Here is a 17,220-nt window from a genome sequence, read left to right as displayed (position 1 = left end):
TCTGCAGGCGTCTCCCTTTGGCTTTAGGGTCAGCTTTTGGACTCGATAATGGATTGGGTGTTGAGAGGCGCTTTGCTTAAGGTTTGCCGATGAACGTAAACAACAAAGTTGATTGAGATCTCAGAAAATCAATGCCAAGCACCTTCCGGCCGACACACTCAGGCAGACCTGCAAGCGGGGTTCGGGCGGAGCCTGGTGGCACGCCGTGATCGTATAGTGGTTAGTACTCTGCGTTGTGGCCACAGCAACCCCTATTCGAATCCGGGTCACCGCAGTCCATTCAGGAAGATGCGTGGTTGACCCTGTTGCTGTCCCTTTTGTGACCGGCTGGTCCATCCACTCTCTAAAAACGTGACCTCTTCTTACAAGTCCTTTTTCGGCACACACCAAGCCCAGAGGGTTCGCCCGGACGACTCGTCGTAGTTGTGGCCGCGTGCTTAAGGCGATTGACTCGAAGCATAAGGGTCTTATCTAGTGAAACGATTGTCATTTTTGAAAAGAAAAAATATTCACTTTTAAACCACAACTTCTCGCCTATCTCCGGTCCTGTAACTTGCCAGCGCGCCCTCACGTAATTGAGTAATGACGTCAAAAGGTCACGTGTTACATATATGAAATGCACATTTGCGGACCATTTTAAACAATAAATTGACACAAAGACATTAATTAGTACAACAACCTCGGAACGGTCCTCTTTCTCCACACTTGTAAACAGTGGGGCATAGTTTCGCATAGGTCATCCGTGACCTCTTGACGTGATGATGTATTGCGCGAGGTTTAAAAGTGGCTTTTTTTTGTCAAGATTGATGATCGTTTCGCTAGATAAGACCCTTATGCCTCGTTTGGGATTGTTTAGAGTCCTTTGAAGCTCCGTTGAAACTGCAATTTTAAATTGCATTAAAACTGTTAAGTGTTGGGGTCCATTAAAGTCCATTAAAATGAGAAAAATCCCGGAATGTTTCCCTCAAAAAACACAACTTCTTCTCGACTGAACAAAGAAAGACATCAACATTTTGGATGACATGGCGGTGAGTAAACTATCTGGATTTTTTTTAAAGAAAATTGACTAATCCTTTAATCAGTGTTAAAAAAGGATAACGTTTTTGGTGTTTGGGTTCTGGTAGAGTCCATAGGGACTCATTTCATTTTCACATAATTTTTCTTGATGCTTCAACTTATCCTCACAACTTTATGATATTTATTTTGTGAATATTTAAACATTCTGAAATACATTAAAAAATGTGTGTGTGTGTGTGTGTGTGTGTGTGTGTGTGTGCGTGCGTGCGTGTGTGTGTGTGATGGAAATTTCGTTCCACTTTTTATTTATGCTCCAGGACCAGACCTTGGTTTATATGTAGAAATTTTCAGATTTATAATGGACTTACTTTTATTTCTTTGACATACAAAAGGAAAAAAAAAATATTTTCATTTTCCCATTCATTCAAAACATTTTTTTTTTCGTTTTCCCATTCATTTTCAAAACACCTTAAACTGTAATTTTTTACACACCTTTAGAACAACCAAATCAAGCCCAGTTTTTGTGCATGTTTAAATAGATTATTTACAAAAAGTCACAGAGTTTCATGCCCCTGAGATGAAGGTAACACTTTTAACTCATTCGCCGCCAACCTTTTTTGAAAAAGTTGCCAGCCAGTGCCAGCATTTTTCATGACTTTCACAAAAGTGTAATGCCTTCCAGAAAATGTTCATCTTTAAATATATAAACATAACATATATTAAAGGAGCTGTATGTATTGTTTCTACTTCTAAACTAATCCCTTTTCAATTGCCTGTGTGTGAAGGGGTTGTAATCTCACATTAAAATGATCCACTTTGCGGGTTTTGCTATTACCTCTGAAAAAAATATCATTATTTTTATGTGAAAGTACCAGGTCAGATTTGGCGCGAAATCCAGTGACGTCACCTGCATGCGCTCTCCCGAACCTCTCGCCTCGTCTACTGACTTTGCACTCAACAGCGACGACACTGCAACAGACTGAAACAACCTGCTCCCAACACAACACAGACTCCAACACAAACTCCACATATTGTGAAGAAAAAAATTATCTGCTGAAGCTCGTAAAGCCAAACGTGAATCGGATCAACTTCGTCCAAAAAACGGTTTAACATCGGCAGGGCATTTGAATTATGGAGAAACCTCCGCTTTGTTTTGGGTATAAAAACGGATCTGGAGTTGACTTTCATCCTATTGGACAGGTAAGCTAACATTACTACAAAGCATGTAAAATAGATTATGTGCTTTAGTTTTTTAGATGTTGTTTCGGTTTGCTAGCCTTAGCTTTAGCATGTGTTTGCCCAGCCGTCGTCGATCGATGTCGTAAAATTGCGGACGCGTTAGTTTGCGGGCGTCCGATTTTTAAAAGTCTTTATACTCGTACAGTCTGACATTGATGGAAACTAGGATTATACAGTGTGACATGGACTTAACTACGATATTGATCGCACAGTGTGGCAAGCAACAATCCTAAAGGACTCTTTAAAATAGCACAGTGTATACCGGGCTTTACTGTTATACTGAAATTGTTCAGTGTAGTTCACTAACCGTTTTCGTTATCTTACCGTAAATTTACCTATGTAACACCACATTACACAGGCTAAATGTAGTCAATTTAACGTTGCAGTTTACCTGAGTTTCCAGCATGTTGCGTGGTGCTTTCTCCGGTGTGTTGCATCTCAGTCTGGCGAGCATGCGCTTGTAAACTTATTGGTTGCCATCTGAAACATCACCACTAGAGGCCGCTGAAAACTACAGCCCCCTTAGTCACTTCCGTATTGGCTTAATCAGAGAGATCGGAAGGTTGCCCTCGGGGAGTCTCTGGCCGCAAAAAGTTTAAGAACCCCTCTCCTAACTATTGCCTGTCAAATAAAAGCAAAATTGCCCCCCAAAATGTTTTCTTCTAATCTTTGACTGAATGGTTCTTTGAGGAACCACAAATGGTTGTTCTATGGCAAGATCCTTCTTTATTTTTAAAATTGAACCCACAAATGGCTTACTTACAATAGAGCTGCTTCTGTACATTATGCTGGGACAAAAGTAATATCCAATAAAATACACCCTTCACAATTCCTATTATGAGACTTACAAAGGACAACAAAAGTCTGCCTTTATTTTACAACAACAGTATTCTTCAATATTTTTATGTGCACCTCTGGAATTAAACTCAAGACTTTATTGCGCTACATGCTGTACTATAAATAGATTGGAAAAGGTTAAATGTTTCTCTTATATAAGGCAAGTTTTAATGGATGTGATCTTCATCATTACAGTAACAGTGAAGTTGGAGAAGATGAACTCAAAGCAAGTGAGTGCCCTCTAGTGTACAACATTTAGTCTTGCGTAGCGCCTCGGGTTCTCCAGGAGTGAACGACAGCTCAGAATTCACATAAACAGATTGTCTAGAATTAAATTTAGCTGTGATCTTTCCAAGAGCACCACAGACAGAGATAAATGACAGTTAAGGACGACAGACCGCCCTGGGTAAAGCTCTCTTCATCACATGCATTTCATTGCTTACTGTTCACATTCAGTTTCCAAATATTACCACTCATGTATTTAATACATTAAATGAATTGTGAGCCTGGGGTTAGTTTGCTTTACATTGCATTATGCTCAAAAAAGGGTGCTGCACAGTAGCATAATTGTTAGATCTGAGCTGATATTTCCTCTGTTATAGGTTCAAATCCGTATCTCTACAGCAGTGTCTCTTAAACAGGGGGTTGGGGTCCACTAGGAGGCCTCAAAAACCTCCAAGGGGACAGTTAAAGGGACAGTTCACCAAAAAATGAAAATTTTGTCATCACTATCTCACTCTTATCCCATTTCCGCCACATAAGAAAAAAATCATGCTCTGATAAATCATAATTATGACTTTAAAAGTCGAAATTATGACTTTTAAAGTCATAATTATGAGATAAAAAGTCATAATTATGAGATAAAAAGTCATAATTATGAGATAAAAAGTCAAAATTATGACTTTAAAGCAACACCAAAGAGTTTTTGCTCTTTGCTCCCCCTACAGGTTAGAAGCGTAATTGTCCATTACCCACTGTCATAAATACTGAGGCATAGCTGGCTCTGATTGGATTGTAGGTCTGCCGTAAAGCAAGTTTTTGTAGTATTCACTCGGACTACAGGACCACTACCCGACGGTTGGAAAGTTCTTTAGTGTGGTTTTGGCTGATAGAGGGCTGCAAAGCGAATGTGAAAGTGCTGTTCACCCTGTTTAGAGTGGTGAAACGACTGAAACTGTTTTGGAAGCGATATTTTAAGGTAAAAAAACTCTTTAAAAGTCTTAATTTTGACTTTTTATCATCTCATAATTATGACTTTTTATCTCATAATTATGACTTTTTATCTCATAATTTCGACTTTTTATCTCATAATTTCGACTTTTTATCTCATAATTATGACTTTTTAATCTCATAATTATGACTTTAAAACTCCTAATTTCGACTTTTTATCTCATAATTTTGACTTTTTATCTCATAATTATGACTTAAAAAGTCATAATTTCGACTTTTATCTAATAATTATGACTTTTTATCTTATAATTTTGACTTTTTATATCATAATTATGACTTTAAAAGTCAAAATTATGACTTTTTAACTCATAATTTAGACTTTTTATCTCATAATCTCGACTTTAAAAGTCATAATTTCGACTTTAAAAGTCATAATTTGGACTTTTTATATCATAATTATAACTTTAAAAGTCATAATTTCAACTTTAAAAGTCATAATTTCGACTTTAAAAGTCATAATTTCGACTTTAAAAGTCATAATTTTGATTTTAAAGTCATAATTATGATTTATCAGAGCATGATTTTTTTCTTGTGTGGCGGAAATGGGCTTCCATACACTGTCATGTTGTTACAAACCTGTATAAATGTCTTTGTTCTGATGAACACAAATAAAGATATTTTAAGGAATGTTTATAACCAAACCAAGGCCCCATTGACTTCCATAGTATAGAAAAAAACCTACAGTATGGAAGTCAATGGGGCCTCTGATCGCTTTATACAGTTTATATCAGATAAATTTTTTACTGGTTTGTAACAACATGAGAGTGAGTTAGTGATGGCAGAATTTTCATTTTTTTGGTGAACTATCCCTTTAAAATGATTTCAAAAGAAGCATTAAAATTAGACTAAAAATCAAGATAATTATTAGTGTTTGAATATTCCCATAACAAAACATATTTCCACTGTTCTCCCCTCTCACCAGACACCCGAGCTTTCAAAAGCGTCCCCACCCTCATCAGAAACCACATCCAACTCTGTGTCTTTCTCCACATGAGAGACTGAGCCGTGCCAGTGCCATCACAAACTCTCTGCATCACTATTCTCCTGACTGTGTTATCTCTAACAACAGCCTCCTGCTCTTACCAGAGCCTCCAGCACTTTAAGTATGTTGTAGCAGTGTGCGATTGTTGATACTGGATGTGCCGTACATGCCAAAGTGCCCATGTGTCTTCTTTGTGTGTGGTTTGTTTACTACACTTACACTAGAGGGCAGTCCTACTGTATAATACAGGATACAAGGCATGTCATTAAGTAGAATGTATGGTATAGTGTTACGTTAGCAAAAGTCATGAGTTTGGCCCAGGAAACACAATACACAAAAATAAAGGTAATACATGATGCCATAGAAGAGTCAAAATGGATAACATGTATATGTAAAATAGTGTTCAATTCTGTGTCATATTGAAATTTAAATAGAAATTTCTTTGGTCACAAGTGCATGACCTAAAAATGTTTTTTAAATATTGCCTTTGAAAAGCATTCAAGTGACCCACAAAAGGTCAGAGTTCAAAGCAACACAAAGCAATGTTTGTGGTCTCACTGTATGCCCGAGAGGTCGACCGAAAGTCAGAAAAGACAAAAGGTTTAACTAAATGCAGTGATGAGTTTTTTCAAAAGCTGTGATTGATGTGTCTTAATTACTTCTATCTATATTCGCCCGGGTGCCGACTTAAAATATACACATCAGGCGGGATTTACAATGGGATGAGACAAACCGCACAGCTCATTAAGTGACTGTGTGCATACCACAGTCAACATCACCATGACAACAAAAAAGCCATTTTAAGGACAATAGTGGTCTATGCAGCGAGAATGAGATTTCAGAGCATCACTCGTGATCCCTAGCTGTGATCCTTCTAGTGCAAAACTGTCTTACTATGCAGAAAAGTAGAATCTACCCAGTGGTAGTCAGATATGGAAAACAAATGTTCTCTGATGTGTTTTTTATTGATGTCCAAAACAGTGATTGCTTAATAGTGTTCCTGTACCTCAATTGGTAGAGCATTGAGTTAGGAGCACAAAGGTCATGGGTTTGATTCCAAGGGAACACACATACTGATATGTACTGTGTGCTATAGCTTAATTGCACTGTGAGTCACTGTGGATAAAGGGTCTGCTGAATGCATGAATATATATGTACATAATATTTATGGAATGCTATAAAACCCACAAATCATGTAATGTTGAATTTTTACCTAAGTACCTAATGGCTCATACATTTCTGGGCTTTCTGATACAGCATTCCAATCAACCAATCATGTTTGACGGATACAGTTAAGTTAAAGTTTAGGCTAAAATCCACGATTAATGTACACTGTCAGAAAAAATGTCTAAATATGGTCCAAAGTTGTCACTTGGGCAGTACCCTTTAAAAAGATCCTAAAATGTGACCCTGGACCACAAAACCAGTCATAAGTACGGCGTACATAAGTACATAAGCACACGTATATTTGTAGCAATAGCCAACAATACATTATATGGGTCAAAATTATAGATTTTTTTATGCCAAAAATCATTGTAGGATATTAAGTAAAAATCATGTTCCATGAAGATATTTTGTACATTTCCAAAATATATAAAAATGTTATTATCATTAGTAATATGTTTGCTAAGGACTTCATTTGGACAACTTTAATGCTGCATTCACACCAAACGCGAATAAAGCGTCTGGCACAAATGATTTCAATGTTAAATAAAAAATGCATTTACGCGCATCTGAAGGTTTTGCGGTGCAAATTAGCCTCATTTGCGCATCTAGCGAATGACACGATTAGAGCATCTGATGTGCTACAAGGGTTATGCGCGAATGGTGCTTTTTGTGCATTTACACGTTAGACGCAAATTTGCGTCTGACGTCCGAGTTGAAAATTTTGAACTTTGGCGTCACTTTGGCGTCACTTTGTGCCGCGTTAACCAAGCAGGAGCCTGCTTGCTGCTGTGGCATTCATTCAACATGGAGGAACGACTGATATTGTCAGTGAGCAGTCACCCAGAGTTATATGACAAAATTGGGTGCGAGACAGCAGAAGTACCGCTGAAAGCGGCCGTCATCCAGGCGCAGCTTCTGGAGCAAATGATAAAACTCGCCAAACTGGGAATGCCTTCAGAGGGGCCTGGTGGACCCAAGTACGCGCACTGACCCCTAAGCCATCTTGCAAACAGACAACCACCTATTGACGAGCGTCAATTTTGCTTCAAGCACTTACTTTTTACGCATGTCTATTTTGCTCTAGACACGCAAATGCATTCAAAATTTCAAGCAGCAAACTAGACACAGTAGATGCGAATTTGGCACTATATTCGCGTTTGGAGTGAATGCAGCATAACCCCCAATTTCCACCGACTGCGGAAAGGCTGCGGATCTGCTGCGGAACGGCTGCGGAGTCAATCGGTTTCCATTCAAGTCAATGTGTGTATTTCCACTGACTCGCTCTGAATCCATCACAGCTCCGGCCATCCGCAGCCCTCTGGCACAAATACGCAGAGCTTCTATTTTTGACGGATACCGGACAGCTCCGCAGGGCGGAGCCATGACTTTATCACGTGATCATACCTGAATTCGCGAGAATTCGTGTTTTTTTATTAAATCTTTGCGATACAAACATTACAAACACACACAAATAAAGTCATTAATACAGAAACAACAAATAATAGACAAGAACAGAGCCAGGGGGAGTTTAAAATAAATACATTAAAGATAGAGCATAAATAAATGTTTTAGCAGCCTTCTTATTTTTTGAATTTTGGATGGATTTGATGTACTGCTCTGTCTACGTGAGATCTCGTGTTGTGATCTGGGCTGGTTTGTAAAACCTCATAATTCACCGGCATAATGGGCAGAGACAGAACTAGGTATCGCGCGATTATCACGTGAATTTGCAAGACCTCATGGGTCTTCGTCGCTTCAGCACGCAGCCGCTCTCCAACAAATACGGAACTGGTGGGTATTGGCGGACGGCGGAGTGTGAAGCCGTAACGCAGCGGAGCCGATCTGCAGCCGCTCCACAGTTGGTGGAAATCCGGCGTAGGTGATATCCTTAATATTCAGATTTTTTTGGACCCCCAGATATATTTAGGCTTGTCCAATCCTAACAAACATTGAAAAGTTTATTATTTTCAGATGATGAATAAATCTCAATTTCAATTTAACGGTTTTGACGGTTTTTTGGTCCAGAGTCACATTTTAGGATCTTTTTAAAGGGCACTGCCCCAGTGACAGCTTTGGACCATTTTTAGACTATTTACAGTATACATTAATCCTGGTTTTAAGCCTACACTTTACATCTAACTGTACTATTTAGGTACTGTTTAGATATGTATATACAGTTGGTAAATGTACCCCTGAGGCACTAATATGAACTCTTTAGGTGCAGATGTGTACAGTACTAAAAGGGTACCACACCACAGTGACAGCTAGGTAGGCTACTATACCATTTTTAACAATTTTTCTGACAGTGTAAGTGCTTTATGTCATTGTTATTCACTTATACTTTCCCTCAGATTTTAAGGGTAGGTTTGAGACTATGATGACTGAAAAGTACAGTATAAAGATTGACTTTGTATTATAATAAACACAACATGCTCACATACACAGCACAAACAAATAATACAGAATACGATTTCAATACTACAAGCTATGAAGTTACATTTTAGAAATGAATACCTGTAGGGTTATATAAGCTTATCATTCAAATTAGTATTGCAAATAAACACTAATGTATGAATCGTGACAACATTTCTGTAACAGGTGTTTGTGTGGATGAAGATTGACAGTCCCCCCTCACCAAAACGATACAGAAATTTCAGCATTAGATTTCCAATTCTGATAAATGTTTCCTGATATAATGTTTCTCTGCAATATTTATCAGTGACTATATTAACTTTCAAACACAATTCGGAAGGTAAAACTGTTTTAACCCCCCTGCTATAGTTTATGTTCAGGATGGGTAAACAAAGTAAATGACCAATCTCAGAGCTAATATGAGAGCTCTCAACCATAAGGCCATGTGTCCACCAAAGCGTTTTCATGAGGCCTGTATTTTTTCATTGCTTTAATAAAATTGCCACATCTTTAAAAATTAGTTTTTCCTTTTTTTGAGTATTTTATGTGCTTAATTTACAACATGAAACAATAACATGAACAACACAACAGAGGAGATAGTAAAAACTCATGAATAACAAAATGATATATTAAACAAAACCACTAGTGACACCCACAATGAAAATCTCAACAAAGTCGAACACACTTATATAAATTAATTGGTGGTCTGAGCACAAATGTAGTATCTACTTCCAGACAGTTTTCTGAAAAAGGTTGCGTCTGAACGTTTCGAAAAGACGCTTTAAATGCTTTGGTGGACACACGTGGCTCTACCTTCATCTCTGAGGATGACAACGTCTGGACCACCACCACCCCCTGCATGCAGAAGCACGCATTTAAATCCTTAACACAGTCATATAAACACATCACGGCTTTGAAATGAAAGCCGATGGGATAAGCAGTGTGCTCGCTAATGTCCCGTGGAGCGTGCAGTTTAAATAGACTCGGTTTAAACAGCTTTAAGAGAGCACTCAGACGGACTGCAGCTGCAGTTATAATGAGTTTGAAAAGCTGTATGTGAGTGCAGCTCACTGAGAGTGCAGAGGTGGCATCCAGCACTTCAAACTCAGGATAGGAAGTTACTTCATGTCAAGTGTACACTTTCAGAAAAAAGGTACAAAAGTTGTTACTGGGATGGTACCTTTTCAATAGATCCTAATATGTACCATTTTGGTACAGATATGCAGCTTTGAGGTGCCAGTATGTGTACATTTGAGGTACCAATATGCACCTTTTAGATACAAAAGTGTACTTTTTGAAAAGGTACCACCCATGAGTGTGCCAGGATGTGCCGGTGCCACCCACAGTTGCAGCTGGCACACCTAAAAATTGATGTAGAATAAATTTTTATAGTCTCAATAAAAATGTTTACTAAACTTGGGCTATTTTTATTTACTTAGAATATATTACCTGATCACGTGTGTCCATGGCGACGCATCATGATTGACACACGTGACTGCCTGGTTCTCGACACGCCTTGCCTGACTTCTGATATTTCTGATTCCGATACTGACCTTTGCCTGGCTTATTTGTCTAATAATAGTTGCATTTGGATCTGCCTCCGCCTTCTCACTCATAACATATGGTTATCCCTACTGAAAAATTCAGCAAAGACCAACATAAGCTGGGAGCTGGTTTTAGCTGGTTTGAAGGTATAGCGGAGGATTTTCTTTTCCCGGGTGGATCATCAAGACTATTGGTCCTCCTAGTTGTCAATCAGGAGTGTTGGGCAATTGTATTTTTATAAAAAGTGGAGAAGGAGGTTCTTTTCTAAAATTCGAGAAAATCCTCCGCTACACCTTTAAAGGAATAGTCTACTCATTTTCAATATTAAAATATGTTATTACCTTAACTAAGAATTGTTGATACATCCCTCTATCATCTGTGTGCATGCATCAACGTTTTTCCAATTTAAGACGAGTAGTTATACAAGCAAGTTTGGTGGTACAAAATAAAACGTAGCGCTTTTCTAAGCGGATTTAAAAGAGGAACTATATTTTATGGCGTAATAGCACTTTTGGGGTACTTCGACTCGCCTGAAAAGTCCGCTCCCCTTCTCACTCTCATAATGGGAGAGGGAGGGTGTTACTGCGCCGAGTCGAAGTACTCCCAAAAGTGCTATTACGCCATAAAATATAGTTCCTCTTTTAAATCCGTTTAGAAAAGCGCTACGTTTTATTTTGTACCACCAAACTTGCTCGTATAACTACTCGTCTTAAATAGGAAAAACGTTGATGTGTTTGGTCACTTCTAACTTTATCTCTAAATGGTACCATTGAATGAATGGGGCTAAGCTAAATGCTATCGAAGCGTTGCAGCGTGCTCCAGCGCTTACGTGCACGCACACAGATGATAGAGGGATGTATCAACAATTCTTAGTTAAGGTAATAACATATTTTAATATTGAAAATGAGTAGACTATTCCTTTAAGGTGGCAGTAGCTGGTCTAAGCTGGTCCTTCCAGGGCAAAGCTGGTCAAGTTGGTGGGTCAGCTGGTCTTCCAGCCTGACCAGCTAAGTCCAGCTAGACCAGCTTAAAAGGTGACCAAAACACAGCTAGACCCGTTTAAAAAGTGACCAAAACACAACCAGCTTGCTACACCAGCAATACCAGCTAAAACCAAGCTGGGAGACCAGCTAAAACCAGCTCACCAGCTTATGCTGGTCTTTGCTGGATTTTTCAGTAGGGTTAGCATGGTTATATGCTTATGGTTAATAATTTTGCCCAGTAATATGACAATAAATGTGGCACACGCAGATTTTCAGATGCACACCCAGAGTCTCTTTTCTGTCTACGCTACTGTACCACAACACAGTGACAACTTTTGTACCTTCTTTTATCTTTTTTTCTGATAGTGTACTGTACTTTGAACTTGCTGTACAACTCCGAACTAATATATTAGTTACACGCTCATTTACATTACATTATTTATAAAGTTTTCTTAACTACAAGTGATGGGACCTGCCACCTGTTTTGGGTGTTTCTTTGCCTGAGGGAAAAGTGGTATAGATGATGGATTTATGGAAGTAGGTGATGATTATGTTAGGAAATGCAGCGGCAAGTTGTCACAAAAGTGCAAGATGTCAATCATTTTTAGGTTTTAGTGAAAAATTGTTTGTGTTAAAAAAAAGTTTTTATTCGTGGCCTATAATAACTAGACAACATTCCCCTTTTGTGTGTTTTAACTGGACAACATTGAAAAAAGTTAATTGCTTAGACTGCACGTGCCCCCGCAGAATAATTTAAAATCGTTAGAATTTCTTAAATCAACCTATTTAATGAATATATTCCCGTAATAGTGTGACAACTAACCCCTATGTTTAATCTCTCGTGTAGCCTAAAAGAGACACCATGCACGTTAAAATGACATGTAATGAGTTTACTGAGGTGTATCTGGCGCTGAAAGGTAAAAAAATCTGAGCGCGTTAGATCACTTTGAGTGACAGCCAGTCTGTGGACGGGGTGCACGCGCTCAGCGCGTCAGTGGGAGGGCGGAATGCGCGAAAAGTTTGTGGTGAGCCCCGCGTCTTGTTGTCATCTTATTCATCTCTCCCCTTTTGATTTTGACAAGAGTCTGCTGGATCTTTACTCAGGTAAGACACTTTCATTTTTGAATGAACAGCTAAAATAATGATTTATCAATGTATCATTTGTTGTTTGAGAGTGAAAGTGCGTCTTTCCTAACTTTAATCCGTCACACAGGGACATTAAGTTACTGTGGTGTTTATCGCGATTGCAGGTTTTTATTTACATTCATTTTACTATAATAGTATAGTCTAAAATATAGGCTAGTAATATAAAGATATGAAAGAACCAAAAAGTCAATCTAAGTTATCTTTATTTAACATATCTGGTGTCAATTAACGTTATCTGTTGACGCTTCATTCCCTTTCAACTATAATAATTGTGTTAATTCGTGTCAATAATACTGTTAATTTGTAGGCTACTAAATCTGATTAGCATTTTAAAGGCATATTAAAGCCCCAAGTAAAGAGAATCGACCATATTATTTAGCATAATATGACAATAAACATGCTAAATTCAACTTAATACTTTGTTTAACTTGTACCTTTAACAGCAATGCTATAGCAAATAATTGAATTTAACATTATTTCACATGTTAAGGCATGGTGGCTGAGCAAAGCAATGGATGTATTGTAAAAGTTTGGGGTCTTCTCAGACACAGAAGAAAGATGAGGTCGTGTAGGGCAAAGGTTATGGTTTGTTCTCTGAAGCCTGTCTATTCAGGCTGCTGCAGCTTTTCACAGACAAATCGGTCGAACCTCTTTCATTATGACCCAACTTGACTGGGAGCGGGTAATTGGCAAATCCGGAGATACTCAAACACCCTGCTGAGACGCTAATATCAGAGTCAGAGTCTTTACACGAATAACACAAACATGCTGAAGTACACAAACTGTGTGAGGTGCGCACACACACACAGATGTGAGTCTTTATTTCTATGCAGCAGTGCACAGATGGCTATTATGCGTTTGTTGATATGCTTTCAGTCTAACATCTATTATAAGACTGACAGCAAGTGACAAAGTGAGAGCAATAGGGAGATGGCAGATCCTATCCTTATCTCTGCAGTAGTTTTTGATCAGCATTCAGTCCGTGATTCTGACTTAGGAACGTTTCAAAATAACAAGAAACCTCTGAAGCAACCAGCTGCCCTCACTATGATGTGGTATGCAAAAGCTTTATACCTAAAGAAACAATGTGAGAGTTCATTCGGACATTATAGCTTCATGTTAATCCAAACCCCAGCGACTTCATACAGACCTAAACTTAAGTGATTATTCACTGAAAATCTGTGCAAAGGAATTTAAGTTCATCTTGCTGCGATCCAGTCGAACTCACACAAAGCGTACCGCTTCAAAAGACTTGGAGTAGAGTTTAGTCACGTGGGTGTCTTTTATGATCATTTTATCTAGCAAGACTCCCATTCATTGTAACTGCATGGAAAAGTGCACGCAAATTCTTTAGAATTTTTCCTTTTGTGTTTTATAAAAGAAAGGCACGCAGGTTTGGCACAACATGAGCATAAAGAAAATAATGTCCGAATTTTCATTTTATTTAGTGATTTAAATCAGATGCCTCTTAGATTGGTCTTGTATAATCTCTGTTCTGCTCTGTACTGGATCCCTGTACACATAATGACTAAATAAACCCGTAATCCAATTTATCAACATCTATCTCTATTCGGCCTGCATGGCCACCACCAGATTTTCTCTAAGTTGATGTCTGTGTTTGGATTATTGTGCAGTCTCCAACTCCTTTGTGTGGTTCCTGCTGTGGGATAATGGATTGTGGGTGATTTTCTTAAAGTCAGTGGACAGTGGAGGCTTTGCTGGTCTCAGTAAGAACAGAGTTAATCCCATGAGGCATTGGGGCTGAGTGCCCAATTAATGTCCATTTAACACTACAGCTTTAGTCTACAAAAGCCGCAGCTGTTTATTATGGCCTAACAGTCTTTGAAAAATGTAGCTTTCTTAATCTTTTAAAATCAATGTGGTAACACGTTTTTAAAGTCTCAACGTTACATGTAATTACTATAGTAATAACAGTAAATTATGCATAATTATATGCAACTAAAGCCTTGAATATAGTCGTTTTTTTTAAAAGTATGGGAAAGTAGGTACGCATAAACTTGCAATGCATAGTGTGTTTGACTCGTACAGACGTTCAACACTTGTGCAATGCATTTCCTGGGCTACATACTACCTTCTCCGGTACGCGTATGTGTGACCTAAGCATACAATGTACACGGGTTTTAAAAATCTGACGGTGCCCGTTAGAGGTCTTCTCGGGTCCAAAGAAATGTACCCGACCCGAAATGATCCGAATCACTTTACACCCGAACCCGAAGTGCATAAATAATTTTATTATAAAAGAAAGATCCTACCCGAGAGTAGTGGCATTTTTTTTAACCTGACTGGACCCGAATGTAAACGGCACTGACGTGTGCGCATTCTGCAGACCCACACGCAGCAGTCAGACAGAAAGAAACTCCGGTGGCCTCGCAACCAATTTGGCGAGCTGCTCCATTTGTTTTACTTTGTTATCTGACGACGACACCAAGGTTACCGCTAAAATGTACATTTAGAATTGACTGACATGTCTTGTCAACGAAAATTAACCTACCGCCAGCCACACAATGTCGCAAGCGGTCTTGGCAAACAGATGCGAGGTTTGAAAAGGACATTGACGCATACACGCGAGATAGTTCGGATCTTTTTGGGTCCGTTCGGCAAAAACACATACCCGACCCCCGTCCGAGGCACATGTGAAACTTTTAGACCTGAATCGGGTTGGACCTCGGGTTTTCGGATATAAGTGGACCCGTGAAGACCTCTAGTGCCCGTACAGTACGCTCCTAATCTTCTGATGATGAAAATTGTGTTCCGCGCACTGTACGCGGCGGATCCTCACGTATGCATAAAAAATGGACCATACTTTAGCTTTAATCCTTAAACAAACCCTAACCCTACCCCAACCCTACAGTTAGCAAATGTTATTAATCGTTATTACTCAGTAGTTAAAGGTTTACTTCCAATGTAACACTGACACCTTAAAGGGGCCATAACATTTTCCATGTTTAAGTGCTATGACTGGGTCCCCAGTGCTTCTATCAACCTAGAAAATGTGAAAAAGAACAACTCAGTAACTTAGTTTTGGTAAACCATTCTCTGCAAGCATGTGAATAAATAGGTCATTGAAATTTGGCTCCCCTTATGATGTCATAAGGGGATCTTATTATAATAATACACTCTAAAAACAAACGGTGCTATATAGCACCAAAAGTGGTTCTTTGCTCGTAATCATAGAAGAACCGTTTTTAGTGCCATATAGCACCGGTGAAGCACCAGTGAAGCACCTGTGTAGAACCATATAGTGCTATGTAGAACCATATGTGGGGCTATATGGCCCCTATTTGGTTCTACACAGGTGCTTCACTGGTGCTTCACCGGTGCTATATGGCACTAAAAACGGTTCTTCTACCACTTTTGGTGCTATATAGCACCGTTTGTTTTTAGAGTGTACCGCCCCTTAATCTGCACTATCCAACCATGGCACTGCCATTTAGTGCAGAAAAAAAGAGAGAGAGAAAAAATAATTGACAGCACTATTGAGTTTTAATTTCAACAAAACACCATCATGGCAATCAGTGTCTGCATTTCATCAGCTCATTTGCATTTTAAAGGACACACCCAAAATGGACAATTTTTGCTCGTAACTACAAAGTGGCAATTTTAACATGTTATAATAAATGATCTGTGGGGTATTTTGAGCTAAAACTTCACATATATGGGAACCGAAAGATTTATTTTACATCTCAAAAAAGTCTTATGACATGGCCCCTTTAAAATTAAAGTGTAACCTGATATTGTATTTTTTAACATGTAACGTTTGTAGGAAAAGTGAACGTTTCATTCATTCATTCATTCTGATGGAAGACTCACTACTACAAAGGTAAAGTTTACTTAGTGGTTTTAAGTTTGTTACTGTGCAGTTGCTAGATAGTTCTGGGTGATTGACAAGAGCATTGCTGAGTGTTGCTAAGGTATTATGGGTCATTGCTAGATGGTTGGTTACTGGCTTAAGAGCCTACACATGTCTCTTTGAAATTCTGGCAGAGTTTAAGAGGTTAACCCTATGCATGTGTAATAGTGATTAGTTCATATTTTCCAAAAAAGTCTTTTAAAAGTCTCAGAAGGCAAGCGTGTTTCAGTATCAAAGAGCCGAGGAGTGTTAGAATGAACTCTAAAGTTGCCCAGTTCGTGGATTTCCCTAAAAAGAGGCTGAATGTGGGTACAAGCACATTTATGTGCCCACCAAGGGTAATAATATTACAGCCATTAGTACTTTACCTGTTCTTCAACTGCATACCAAATACAGTAGCTTTATATTTGAACAGATCTCTAAGTATTTACTTAGAATTTATATCTCTATCCTACACAAACATCCCTCTTTGTGAATTAACATTTATTCATTGTACTGCCAATACAATGGCAACTATGGGATAATTTAGTTTCTTTTAGTAAGCTCCACTAACATTACATAGCCCCAGAGGTGTAAAGTAAAAGTAAAATGTATTTTTACTCACTTCTCAAGTATCTGTACTTTATCAGTTTTTCTTTGGCAAACTTTTACTTTACTACATTCCGATGCAATAGTATTGTAGGGGAGTGCGAAAGTAACGCAGAATGAAAGTAACAGAAGCGAAGTAGTTAAAGCGATTTTCTCAGAGCCCAGATTACATTTGCATTTCAAACTATGACAACATCTTTAGC

At 38.6% G+C, this 17,220-nt stretch overlaps 1 protein-coding gene across 1 annotated transcript in view; it reads left to right on the top strand.

The window, feature by feature from the left end:
• Window positions 1-12,486: 12,486 nt before the first annotated feature.
• The window catches only part of chl1a (cell adhesion molecule L1-like a), a 103,835-nt gene continuing 99,101 nt past the window's right edge, over window positions 12,487-17,220 (top strand). The window contains exon 1 of the mRNA XM_073875002.1: window positions 12,487-12,516. The gene's annotated coding sequence lies outside the window, so the exon portion shown is untranslated. The remainder of the gene's footprint in view (window positions 12,517-17,220) is intronic.

This window comes from Misgurnus anguillicaudatus, chromosome 13 (assembly GCF_027580225.2).
Source record: "Misgurnus anguillicaudatus chromosome 13, ASM2758022v2, whole genome shotgun sequence".
Taxonomy (NCBI): domain Eukaryota; kingdom Metazoa; phylum Chordata; class Actinopteri; order Cypriniformes; family Cobitidae; genus Misgurnus; species Misgurnus anguillicaudatus.
This window is presented reverse-complemented; position numbering and strand designations above follow the sequence as displayed.